General features: G+C 49.8%; 2 protein-coding genes and 2 long non-coding RNA genes across 27 annotated transcripts in view; 2 read left to right on the top strand and 2 right to left on the bottom strand.

The window, feature by feature from the left end:
* The window catches only part of LOC103346435 (neuroblastoma breakpoint family member 4), a 1,612,367-nt gene that overhangs the window by 812,841 nt on the left and 787,196 nt on the right, over positions 1–12,330 (top strand). The window lies entirely within an intron of this gene.
* LOC103346987 (putative neuroblastoma breakpoint family member 5) overlaps positions 1–12,330 on the bottom strand; it is a 344,943-nt gene that overhangs the window by 38,507 nt on the left and 294,106 nt on the right. For 15 of the 17 annotated variants that reach the window (XM_070054481.1, XM_070054478.1, XM_070054473.1 and 12 more), the window contains one exon: positions 816–959. The exons of the other annotated variants lie outside the window; for them this stretch is intronic. The gene's annotated coding sequence lies outside the window, so the exon portion shown is untranslated. Of the gene's footprint in view, positions 1–815; positions 960–12,330 lie in introns of those variants that run through there. 17 annotated transcript variants of the gene reach the window in all.
* Positions 1–12,330, bottom strand: part of LOC103346986 (neuroblastoma breakpoint family member 4) — a 320,087-nt gene that overhangs the window by 55,219 nt on the left and 252,538 nt on the right. The window lies entirely within an intron of this gene.
* Positions 2,993–10,483, top strand: LOC138844560 (uncharacterized). Of its 2 annotated transcripts, XR_011380494.1 has the most exons (4): positions 2,993–3,334; positions 5,270–5,342; positions 5,771–5,878; positions 10,350–10,483. It is a non-coding gene; the product is annotated as an uncharacterized lncRNA (long non-coding RNA). The 2 variants fall into 2 exon arrangements; XR_011380493.1 differs by lacking the exon at positions 10,350–10,483 and having other exon boundaries at positions 5,771–6,990.

Below are 12,330 nucleotides of genomic sequence, written 5' to 3'. Positions count from 1 at the left end.
ACCAGGATTCCTAGAGGACTATTCATTGGCTGGTTTTGCCTGGCATAAACTGGATAAAACCACCTCTGCTATTAGGAACCAATTTTCCCATAAAATCCACCATTCTGGATTTTGTGTGTCTGGAGGTTATATTTTATTGTGGATAGTTTTATAAATTTATCAAGTTCCATTTTTGGCTTTATGCTTTATTTAGGAATTCATGTAATTGGTATCTGGTCCTTTTTTAAAAATTTCTGGACTGCTTCAACTCACCATTGAGAGTCCTCATTTTACTTGTATTTTTGGCTTCATGCTGGCTTCCTTATCTTTTCAGCCTTGTGCCATTTCCCTTATGGATTCCCATTTTTTCAATTTACTTCTATTTCTCTTTCATCAGCACAACACATTTGCCATAGTGTACCTTAATATAGAAAAAGTTCCCCACGTCTGACCTTTTAACCTCAAAAAGGCAGAGAACAGCTCCACTTATGAAATATGTACATGGCCATAGTAAATGTAAGCCTTTTTTTAGTACAGAGGGTTATTGAAAATGAGTTTGCCTCAGGTACTTCTTTTAGAAAAACAAATACGAGAGGACAGTTCATCGCCAGGTTTTGGCTACCACAAACTGGATGAAACTGGTTCTGTTGCTAGAAACCTCTTTTCCCATACTAGTCCACTATTTTAGTTGTGTTTTTTATTTTGTGTGTTACATTTTGCTTTGGATGTATGTATAAATTTTCCAAGTGACAATCTTTGTTATATGGTTATTTATGTATAATGTAATCAGATATCAGGTTTCTTTTTTAAAATAATTCTTCACTGCTTCAACTCACCATTGAGAGTCCTCATTTTACCTATGGTTTTGGCTTTGTGCTGGCTCCTTATCCTTTCAGCTTTATTCCATTTCCTTTATGGATTCCCAGTTTTTCAATTGCCTTCTTATTTCTCTTTCATCAACAACTTTTGCCATCACGTACCTTAATACAGAAAAAAGTTTCCATCTGATATTTTAATCTCAAAAAGGTAGAGAACACCTCCACTTATGATATATTGATGAGGGAATAGTAAATTTAAGCCTTTTTAGTACAAAGGGAACTCAGTTATTAAAAATGGATTTGCCTGAGGTACTTCTTTAAAAAAAGATAAATGCTAGACAACTGTTCACTGGCTGGTTTTGGCTGCCACAAACTGAATAAAACTGGTTCTGTTCCTAGGAACCTGTTTTCCCATACTAGCCCACCATTCTGTTTTTTAATTTTTATTTTGTGTGTTACATTTTCTTTTGGATATATGTATACATTTACCAAGTTACACTCCTGGTTTTATGCTTGATTCAAGAATAACTGTAACCAGATATCCCATCTTTTTTTTTTTTAATCTATACTGCTTCAACTCACCATTTACAGTCCTCATTTTATTTATATTAATATTTATATTTTTGGCTTTATACCGGCTTCCTTATTCTATCGGCTTTGTGCCATTTCCCTCATGGTTTCCCACAGCAACTCTGATGCCAGACTCATGCCACTGGTGACAGTGAAAGGACTTGTATGCTCATGCTGGAGCAGAACCCACACAGCTAGGACATACATATATGCTTACACACACACACACAAACACACACAAACACACACACACATGCTCACTCCACAGGGGAGTGAAGTTCAGGCTCTGCTTTGTTGGGAAGAGCAGAGGCTGCTGGAATGCAGCAGGAGCAAGCCCACAAAGCTGGACGAAACCCACCAGGCCCTTCACACTTCTGCAGGGGCCAGAGGTGATCTGGAGGAGCATGGCATTAGAGGAGCCTGAGCTGCTACTGCTGACAGGGATGCCTAGCATTCCCTGGTGGTCTCCCCAGTACCTAGCTCTCCCGGGTGCTCCTGCCCCTCCCCCACACTTGCCAAGCCCTTGTTGTCAGCATTGGCTTCAGTATTACCTGCATGTTTGTTCAGTATCGGTGCTGAAATCACAGTGTTTTGTCTCTCAACCCCTCACCTGCACCCAGGGCAGGGGCCCTGTTCCTCCCACAGACAGACTAGGTGGGGCCGACACAGGACACAAAGAAGGCCATGCTCGGCCATCTGCTCCCTTCTCTGTCATCCCGGGAAAACTCTCTGGTGACCAGTGCTGACAGCACCACAGAGGAACAAGACAGGAGCAGAGTGGGAGGACACAGAATGGATCAGCAGGGCTGAGACCTGTCCTGTGTCAGAAGTTTGTAGCCTTGGGAGTCCTGTTTACTGCAGGGGCGGGCACAGACTGAACTCAGGGAGCTGGGTGAGGTGTGTGGGGGGAACTCACTGCACTAACTGAAATTCAAAATGCCAAGGCTTTGAAAGTTGTTACAAGGGGTAGCAATGGCATAGCAGATTAAGCTACTGCTTGGGAAATGGGCATCCCATACTGGAGGGATGGTTTGAATCCTGGCTGCTCCTCTTCCAGTTCAGCTCCCAGCTAATGTGACTGGGAAGGTAGTAGAGGATGACCCACGTTCTTGAGTCCCTGCCACCCATGTAAGAGTATAGAATGCCTGGCTGAGACCTAGCTGTTGCAGCCATTTGAGGAGTAAACCAGAGGTTAGAAAAATCTCTCTCCTCCTTTTTCTCGTTGCACTTATTTGCAAATAAAACAATAATAATAATAATAATAATAATTAATAATAGTAAAACATTGGTTCAAAACAGAGGTGTATTGGAGGAAGAGGACAGGTTACAGGTAGAGAGCCCTGCAGAAGGCTGGGATTTATCGAGCAGCTGACAGAAGGTGGTGGCAGAGCTAGGTCATGGCACATTTGCCACAGTTCTTCCCTCTTTCCTCAGCCCTGCAAAGACCACAGCAGCCCCCAGTATAGGGTTGTGCTTATTCTGAGGTTGAGGAGGCTGACACTCGTGCCTCCTGAGCTGGGAGGGCACCACTGGGACAGGACTGGTAGAACTCCACAAAGCTACCATTACCCAGAACCCTCTCTTTCCATGTTCTGTGGCAGTTAGAGGCCACCAGTGTTTCCAGTAACCCAGAACCCCCTCTTTCCATGTGTCCAGTAACTGACGGACCTGGGGTTCATTTTCTAGACAGGAGGCATGTTTGGCAGAGCTCGATGGATCCAGCTCTGCAGGTCCTGCCGACTTGAGGACATTTGCTTCCAGGTGTGTGGCCCTGGGCTCTCTGGGCTGCTGCTGAGGGTGATGCTGGCTGAGTCTTCAGTGATGCCCATTGTGTGCTGAGCGTGGATACAGTCATGTCGCTGCTTCCTCAGAGTGACCCTGGAACATGGGTGCCTGTGTGCCCTGGGTGTGAGCCTGTGTCAGGACACGGATGTCTGGGCAGGCACTATGCAGAGCACTCAATTCAGGTGTGGGGTGAGCCCATCTGTGAACCCACCGGGCATGTGGTTCCCACAGGTGGGAGTGGGGTGGGAGCCTTCTGCACAGGTGCAGTGATGGTCATGGGAGGAAAGCTGGATGGCAAAGGAGGATGAAGAATGACCATCCTAGGGAAGTGGGGTGGGGCTATCCATGTCCCTGTCCTCTGCACAGTTCACCATTCTGGGACCTGGGCTTCAGGCACTCACTGCCTGTGGGGCTGACACCTCCTCTGATCTGATGGACAGGAGCTGTGGGGAGCAGTTCCCTGTGGTTCTCTGAGGTTGTGTCATGGTGGGATTTTTCCCTTTCAGCTTCAAGGAGCTGTGGGACCTGGAGGTCTTGCTGGTCCAGGAAGCAGCACACATCATTGCTGAGTGTGAGCAGTTACAGAACTGGAGGCTGCATATCAACAAGTTGGGGATCTGCTTCACAGAACCCCAAGGGGCTGCCCTGGTTCCACCAGTCCCTGAGTGTCCATGCCCTCTCACCAGGCCCCCTCACCCCCACCCCCCTGGTTGCCGAGTCACCATGGAGGGCCACAGGTGGAGCCTGGGGAAGAGAAGGAGTGAGCTGCTGCCTGGCCCTAGGGAGGCTGTGGATCTTGCAACGAAGTCTTTTGTCCCCATTTTGTCCCAGGAGTGGGGTCATTTTCAGAAACTCATCCCTTGAAGTGGGACAGTGTTTACCTGTTTGAGAACTTGTCCCCAGCTGCCATCACAGTGCTCACCCTGGTCAGCATTAGGCCAGAGCTGAGTGATTCACAAGCAACTCAGGGGGCTGGTAGGGACAGAGTTGTGGTAGAGCAGGTGCTGAGAGCTCAGGGATTCACAAGGGCAGGGGGCAGCCTGCAGGTCCTCCCTGTCGCTGGTGGAGCCAGCCCAGTTCAGCAACATTCCAGAGCATGTAGCCATGGGGTGAGGGGCACCTTGCCTGGGCTGTGGGCAGGTGTCCAGCAGATCCCTGGGTCCCAGAGGGTTGGGCTAAAGGCCTCTTGTAGAAGGCTCCTAGGAGCAGCCATGGCTTTGTCATCAGGGGCTGAGAAGCTGCCCAGGGACCCATCCCAGGGAGAGCAGGACAAGCGGGTTTGCAGTTCATAGTGACCTACTTGCCCTGGGTTCCGTGCTGGGAGGAGGACTTGTGGTGGAGGAGGCAGGACTTGAATCTGTTCACACCATCATCCCAGGACTGCACAGAAGCACAGAGACTAGGAGGTGGGCTCAGCAGAGCACCTGGAACAGTGCCCCAGGGGATTGTTCTGGAAATGTATCAAAAACCCACCTTTATTGATGGTTGACTTACGTATTGCAAGCCACGTAGGGGAGGGGGGAGGTGTCTTGCCTGAGCAGCTGACAGGACACAGAGGAAAGGATTGGCCACAGCCTGTGTGGTCACTGTCACAGATTCTGGGGCCGACAAGGAAGGGGCACGGTGCGTTTCAAGCACATAGGACAAGCAGGTAGACAAGGGGGCTTCCTTTAAGGGATGTGGAGGCACCAGGATGGGTGGGCGCCTGGGTGAAGGCTCTCAGCAGCAAACAGTTCTCAGGCTAAGCACCCAGACCCCGTCACTTCAGGTCAAGGTCACTTCAGGCAACAGCTGCTGAGGGCAGAGCCCACCTACTCCTGGGCAGCACAGCCCTTCTCAGAACAGTCCTCACTAAGCTCTAGCAAAGGGTGATGACTTCTGCCCAGGAAAGGCAGCAGATGGCAAGTCCAGCCCCCCCCCAACACACACACAAGGAGGGTCCTGCTGGCCTTTTCTGCCTTGGAGACAAGGCAACAGACACTCACCCAATTAGAAGATCTAGGGCCTCAGGGTCTGACTCCTTTAAGTTCAGTCATGTTAGGGCTCCTATGCTGCCTCCAAGGGCCACTGCAGAAAGGCCAGCAACTGGACTCATACCATCTCCTCTCCTTTCCCAGCCACGAGACTCACACACTCTAGAAATGCCTAAAGATGCTGAAGAACTGGAGCAAATATCAGAGCAATAGCAAGGTAAGGAGGAGGTTGAGGGTCCCCTTATGACAACTTCCTGCACAGTTGGTGCAAGCAGTGCCTATTTCCAAGGCAGTACGCTGCCTGATTCTCAGATGGCTGGAGGTAAGTGTTCTCACCCTAAAGTCTTCCTGTCCATCCACTGCAGGGTCATCTTCCAGGGAGGGAAACTGATGTCACTATTCGGGTCACCACTAGGTCCAGGGTTGGGAGGCATCTTGGTGCTCCAAAAGGGTGAATCTACTGGGAATGAAGCCCATGCCTCCCGGGAACTGTGGGTGATGAGGCCAGAGTCCAAGCAGAGCCAGCCTCTCCCAAGACACCACGGAGCCCAGGGCTTCCATGTTCCAAGCACCTCAGGCTGTTCTCCACCCCATCCTGTTCCATCCCTGGGGCCTTGTCTCACCCAAGCCTCTCCTTTCCTGTAGCTGTGTCACAAAACAGACATGGGGATCACTGCCCAGGTGTGGGGGAAGAAGTCAACACTGCTGCTAGACATGAACAAGATAAAGACCGAGAGTCCAGGAAAATACCAGGTACGGGCCCTCTACCTGCTCTCACACAGGTAGCACTAACAACCAGACACTGTCACAGCCAAAGTCTCCCACCTGTTGTAAAGTGCAGCCCAAGGGATGGCCAGTAGTTCTAGGGCCTCCTCTCCGACTTGCCTTCCTTTCTCTGGAACCTCCTCCAGCCCCTTTTCAGACTCTCCCAGACTTGGCTAGCCCTGGGTACTCACACTCCATGACAGAAAGCCTGCCTCTCTCACTGATGGGTTGTTCTGTGAACCTTGGCCCAGCACAGACACCAGGCCCAAGAACACATTCCTCCTACCTCAAGGCTACAGTCATATGTGGAAGAGGGGTTGGAGGGGCCATGGGATAGGCTAGTGCCCTGGAGATAAAGGGACTCCTCAGAGAGGTTAGGGGTCTTGGGAGAGTTGTGGGAGTCCTGGAAAGGATCAAGGGTCTGGAAGATGTGGGTAACACCATATACCCAAAGCTCTCCTAGCACAAAGATCAGCATTCATCATGTTCTCAGAAGCTATGGGGTACCAAGCCCCAAGCTGGGGCAGTTGGGACCACGGCATTCACTAATAGAGAATGAGAGCAGCAAGCAAAGCAATGCTGCCCAAATCAAGGAGCTCTGGGAGACCTGTGTGGATCTGGGGAAGAGACTTTCTGTCTGGACATCAGGACAAGGGACTCCTGGGTGCCAGCATGGAAGCAGAGACCTAGAGTGTGACATGGACGTGGTCGTGGGAAGAGTGCAGGGACAGAAGGAGGGGTCCTGGGGTAGGCAGGTGGGAAGGAGCCTCAGAGTGTTAGTTAGGAAGATGTAGAATGGAAACCCCCGAGGTGAGGGTAGAGGCCAGGCCTAGAGAGACAGGGCTATCCTTGTGGTATTTTTTTTTGACAGGCAAAGTTAGACAGTGAGAAAGAGAGACAGAGAGAAAGGTCTTCCATCTGTTGGTTTACTCCCCAAATGGCTGCTACGGCCAGCGCATTGCACCGATCCGGAGCCAGGAGCCAGGTGCTTCCTCCTGGTCTCCCATGCGGGTGCAGGGCCCAAGCACTTGGGCCATCCTCCACAGCCTTCCCAGGTCACAGCAGGGAGCTGGACTGGAAGAAGAGCAACTGGCACAGAACCGGTGCCCCAACCGGGACTAGAACCTGGAGTGCCGGCGCCGCAGGTGAAGGATTAACCTAGTGAGCCACAGTGCCGGCCTATCCTTGTACTTTAACAGGTGGCCTGGAGAGCAGAGCTTGGAGAGATGAGGTCATGGGAAATCTCAGCCACCTGGAGGTTGTGAGAAGGGCCAGAGTGCAGAGTGAGGGGTCGATGCCGACCAAGAGCTAGCTGGGAGCAAAATCAGGTTGGACTACGATATGCATGGAATGAATTGAGGGTGGGGGCCATCCAAATTATGCCCTATTTTACTATTTGTGATCTCATATTTCTGCCTTTTTTACTTTTTATTTTGACTATGCCAATGTATCTCAACAATCAGGAATGAATAGTGTACCAAACCAAAAAATTCCATCCTCACAGTTCCCACAGGTATCTGAAGCAGTCTCCCGTCCCGCCTCACACGGCCACTCCCCCAGTGGAAAATAACTTAAAACAAAGCCAAATGCATTTGTAGATATCTCAGTGTGCATTAGTAATTTAGAATTGTTTGTTAAACACGAGCATCACCACCCTTCAAATATTGCTGGAAGTCTACAATATCGTCAGTATTCATATCTACCTAACTGCCTTCCAGTCTCTAACTATATTCCATCAGAATGTGGAGCTTCTCTGTAGAGGAGCTAGTATTAAACACGTAAAGTAAAAACTTTCAAAAATGCTTTAAATAATGACAATTACCATTGTGCCACTAAAAAGGCCACACTGATCAGGAAAGGAGCAGCCTGGACTCGAACCGGAGCCCATACGGGAGGCCCGTCCTTCAGGCAGCGGCTTTACTCGCTACTCTACAGTGCCAGCATCAGGAGAAAATATTTACAAAACTTACAGCTAATGAAGGACTTGTTCCCAATTATACACTGAACACTTAAAATTTAATCCAGAGGGGCCGGCACTGTAGCTCAGTAGGCTAAACCTCTGCCTGTAGCGCCAGAATCCCCAATTGGCACTAGTGGTGTCCTGGCTGCTCCTCTTCCAATCCAGCTCTCTGCTATGGCCTGGGAAAGCAGTAGAAGATGGCCCAAGTGCTTGAGCCCCTGCACCCATGTGGGAGACCCGGAAGAAGCTCCTGGCTCCTGGCTTCAGATCGACTTAGTTCTGGCCATTGCAGCCAATTGTGGAGTGAACCAATGGGTGGAAGATCTTTCTCTCTGTCTCTCCCCTTCTCTGTTTGTAACTCTACCTCTCACATAAATAAATGAAACCTAAAAATGTTTAATGAGCAAAAAGGTGACCCCTCCACACCGCAACTGGCACAGTATATAATAGGACACTACCTCCAATAAGCACACAAAAATAGTATACTGAGTGTTAACAGCATGATGAAATACCACTGCAAGTCTATTTGCGTAAAATCAAACAGAACTGCTAATAGGAAATGTTGACAGAAATGTGGAGTAACAGGAACACGCATTTACTGAAGAAAGGAATTCAAAGCAGAACAGGAACTCTAAGATAATCTGGCAGTTTCTTACAAAAGTACACACACAGCATCAGACTCCAAATGTGTATCTCTATGTATTCAATTGACCTGGAAAACAAGCACACATAAAAACCCCTTGCCATGCTCACTGTCTTATTCACAATCACTAAAAACTGTAAACTGGATGATCTTCATGAGGGATGAATATGCAAACTATACCAGATCCATAATGAGGAACAGGATTCAGTGAGAAAGAGGAACAAGCCGTGAAGTCATGTGGTGACCGGGCTGAATTTCAGGTGCATTTTTCTAAGAGAAAGAATCCATACCTTAAAGGCTACATGCTAAGATTCAACTCATAGGACATTCTGGGAAAAGGCCAAATAGAGATGGAGAACGCACGAATGAATGGTTGTCAGCGGCCACTGGAGTTCAAAGAGTTTGACTGCAAAGGGCCACACAGAGATCTTGTAAGGCAAAGGAGCTGCTACTTCAGTTGTTGGACTGGTGGTTAAGAGACACTCCCATGTGGGTTCAAACCACTGGTGTTTAGGAAACACTTTCAATGTGGGTTCAAACCATTGCTGGTTAGGAAACACCCATGTGGGTTCAAACCCTTGCATCTGTACTTTCCATACACTGCTCATGTAGACAAAAAATGCACCCAACTGTACATCTGAGTTTCATTTCATTATATGTAGATTTTACCCCAAAGCTCAACAAATATCTATGTTCCCTGAAGGCCTCACTGTTGATTGGCAGATGGTCAGATGGTCACAATAGGACTTCAGTGTTGCTCTCAGAGCTTGTTATACCTCAGCAGCAAACCGGGAAAACCCTCTTTACTCTCTTTCCCAGGAGGCAAGTCCCATTTCCTGTGATTTTGGTGTATTCTGCCTATGGCACTCTTAAGTGTTCCAAATGAGATCCCTAGGCTATACTCCAGTCAGGAGGTCTTATGTCACAGAGATGCAATCAAAGCATGGGCGGGGGGACTCTCTAATGTAAAATTGAGATAAAAGGAATGGAGATCCAAGCGAGGGGCCTCCCTGGACCTGGCCACAAGTTGTAAGATGTGGTGCCTTCCTCCTGGGCCTGCATCAACCCCATAGGCTTCGCAGTGTTGGAGGATGTTCCTCTAGCTAGGGACATATCAATCAACTTTGCCAGGATCATGAAAATTGAGTCTCGAACCTGCAGATCTCACCATATTTATCACTGCTCTAGTAGGGAGTCCATGAATCTGAATTTCACTCCTTAAGAAACCCAGTGCGTAGACCTTCCCTTTCAAACCCTTCCCTTGAGGGAGACAGCTGAGCGTATCTATAGTCAGTCCTGGGTCTTTGCAATCTACTGACTCACAGTCAGCCAACCTCCCCAATGCACTGAATTTATGGCTGCAAGGGGCCCTGGGCTGCAATCAAGGCAGTTTCATAACTTGTTGGTCCTCATGGCTCTGGCTGGCCTTGCTAAAGGTACTTCTTCCTTGGGGGTCATGTCTTCAGAGTGCAAGGCTCAAGGCCTGCCATAGGTGTAGTGCCTGGACTGGCACAATGGCCTGCCAGGTCCTGACCTCTGGGCAGAATGTGTTACCCCTTCGTTCTGCCCTTCCACCCCAGTCAACCCGAGTGCAAGCTTAGGAGTCTCCCCGGGGTCACTGAAAATAGGCACGTGCTTGTACTCTTGAGGTCCAATGCCCAGTGGACCAGTACCAGAAGGCTGAGCCCAAGCCTAAGCCTGAGCTTCCCCAAGGCCTCTGGCAGGACACATCAGCCCCCAAGATGAGATCAGTTTTTACAGATGAAGCCAGTGTCTTTTTCAGGTGAAATGAGACCTTTCAGGTAAGCTTGACCCTGCCAGGGGATGCTTGGCCATGATGACCTTGGTTCTTGCAGCTATCGCCAGAGCAAGAATGAAGTGGAAGCCCTTCTCTTCACGTACATGGATGAGGAACCTGCTTTCTGGGCCCAGGCACGCATTGTATGCTCGGTACATGCTGGTGATGTGGTTTCTTGCTGCCAGGCTGAATGATGGCCATATGCCTGGATGACTGCACCTTCCAACTGCTCCTGCTCCTTGTGTATCCAAGACAATCTTCTTATGGAGGGCCCCAAGCAGAAAGGGATGGCAGAGAGGCCCCTACTGTGAGTCGGAGCCCTCATTTCCCCATTAGCCAAGGTAGCTGTGTCTGTTGGTGACCAACCTCTTGAGTCCCGTACCCACAGTACTCAGGCCTTGTCCAGATGATTCTTATGGCCCTGCTGACCCTTCTGCCTCGCTTTTTTCCAGTCAATCAATGAACCCAATGCCAGAGCACATCCAGATGGTAGGGTTCCCCATTCTAGGTCCCTTTAGCCTGACTTCCAAACCCAGCCAATATCCATCCTCCACCCAGCTCCCACCCCTATCTCCATGGCAGCCACCTACAGACCAACTGTGGAGGCTCCATGTTGTCCCCCAACAGTACCTACTTCCCTCCTCTGTTCCTCTGTCCTGACCTGTGGGGAGCAGCCCGAACTGGACTGAGTTACTGGAATTAAGACTTATTCTATGCATCTGCTCTCCCACAATATGGCGCTGGGAGAGAAGTAAACAGCTTCCGCACAGCTGCCTCCAGTTCAACCAATAAACTGTAGGACTTGCTCCTGATTGGAGGAGAGCAGCGTACTCGGCGTGTGGGCAGCCGAGTTAGGATTGGCGGAGGAGGACTATAAAGGAGGAGAGAGATGGCATGCACCAGGAACATCTATGGGGAACATCTAAGGGAACCCGTGCAGCCCCCGAGAAAGCAGGCCGGCGGTGTGCCGCTCCCCTGCGGAAGTGGGGAATGTGGCCAGGGGGAACTGCCCTTCCACGGAGGTGGAAGGGATAGTAGCCAACCCGGGAAGAACCAGCAGCAAACCCGGGGAGGGCCGAGCAGACGAAAAGAACAGCGCAGGGTCCTGTGTCGTTCCCCCATGAAGACGTGGAGCGACATAATGGTGCCGTGACTCGGATATGAAGCCTAGGCAGGGCTTAGTGTCGTTCCTCCACGAAGAGGGGGAGCGACACTGACCAAATGAGCTCCCAGCTGCTATAGCGGGTGAATTCCATGCCTCCCCGTCCCACTGCTTTTCTGGGAGGCTCTTTCTCTGCCACTCCCTGGGAATGGCTCCTGTCTGCTAAACGATCCACAGTGTTACTGATGTGAAGGTGGAGATGGAGCACACAGGGCTGCTGCACCTGAGGACTGGCCAGGGAATGTAGGTCTTCCTCCTCACAGCAGGTTGAGGACCATCTGTCTTGTCAGCCTCACTGCTGCTGGTGCTGAGAGTGGGTATGGAGGACAACAGGTTTTGGTATCTGAGGCCGCGAGTGCAGGTCCTCCTCCTTATGTCAGGTTGAGGACTATCTGAACTGCGGGCCTCACTACTGCTGGTGTTGAGACTGGAAACAGAGGTAATGGGGTTCTTGTACCTGAGGACTGGCCAGGAAGTGTGGATCTTCATCATACCAGGTGAGGAACTGTCTTGTGGGCCCCGTGGCAGGCATTTAGCCCTGATGACGGGTCACCTTCAGGCAGGCACAGAAAGACAAATAACTTGTGCACCCCTTCACATAAGCAAGCTAAAACCCTGAATGTATAATGCATAATAAAGGATGGCAGGCACTGCGGGGGATGGAGGGAGTTTTGATGATGGGCACAAAATCAGAGTTAGACCAAAGGAATAAGTTCCTATTGTTACACAGCACAGTGAGGAGACTAGCTCACAATAACCTAGTAGGTATTACATGAACACACAGAAGAAATTCCAAGCCTTCAATCATAAAATATTGACAAAGAAAGGGAAATGTTGATTATCCCATTTTTCATCAGGACCCATTGCAGATATGCAC

The sequence above is a fragment of the Oryctolagus cuniculus genome, chromosome 12 (genome assembly GCF_964237555.1).
Source record: "Oryctolagus cuniculus chromosome 12, mOryCun1.1, whole genome shotgun sequence".
Classification (NCBI taxonomy): Eukaryota; Metazoa; Chordata; class Mammalia; order Lagomorpha; family Leporidae; genus Oryctolagus; species Oryctolagus cuniculus.
This window is presented reverse-complemented; position numbering and strand designations above follow the sequence as displayed.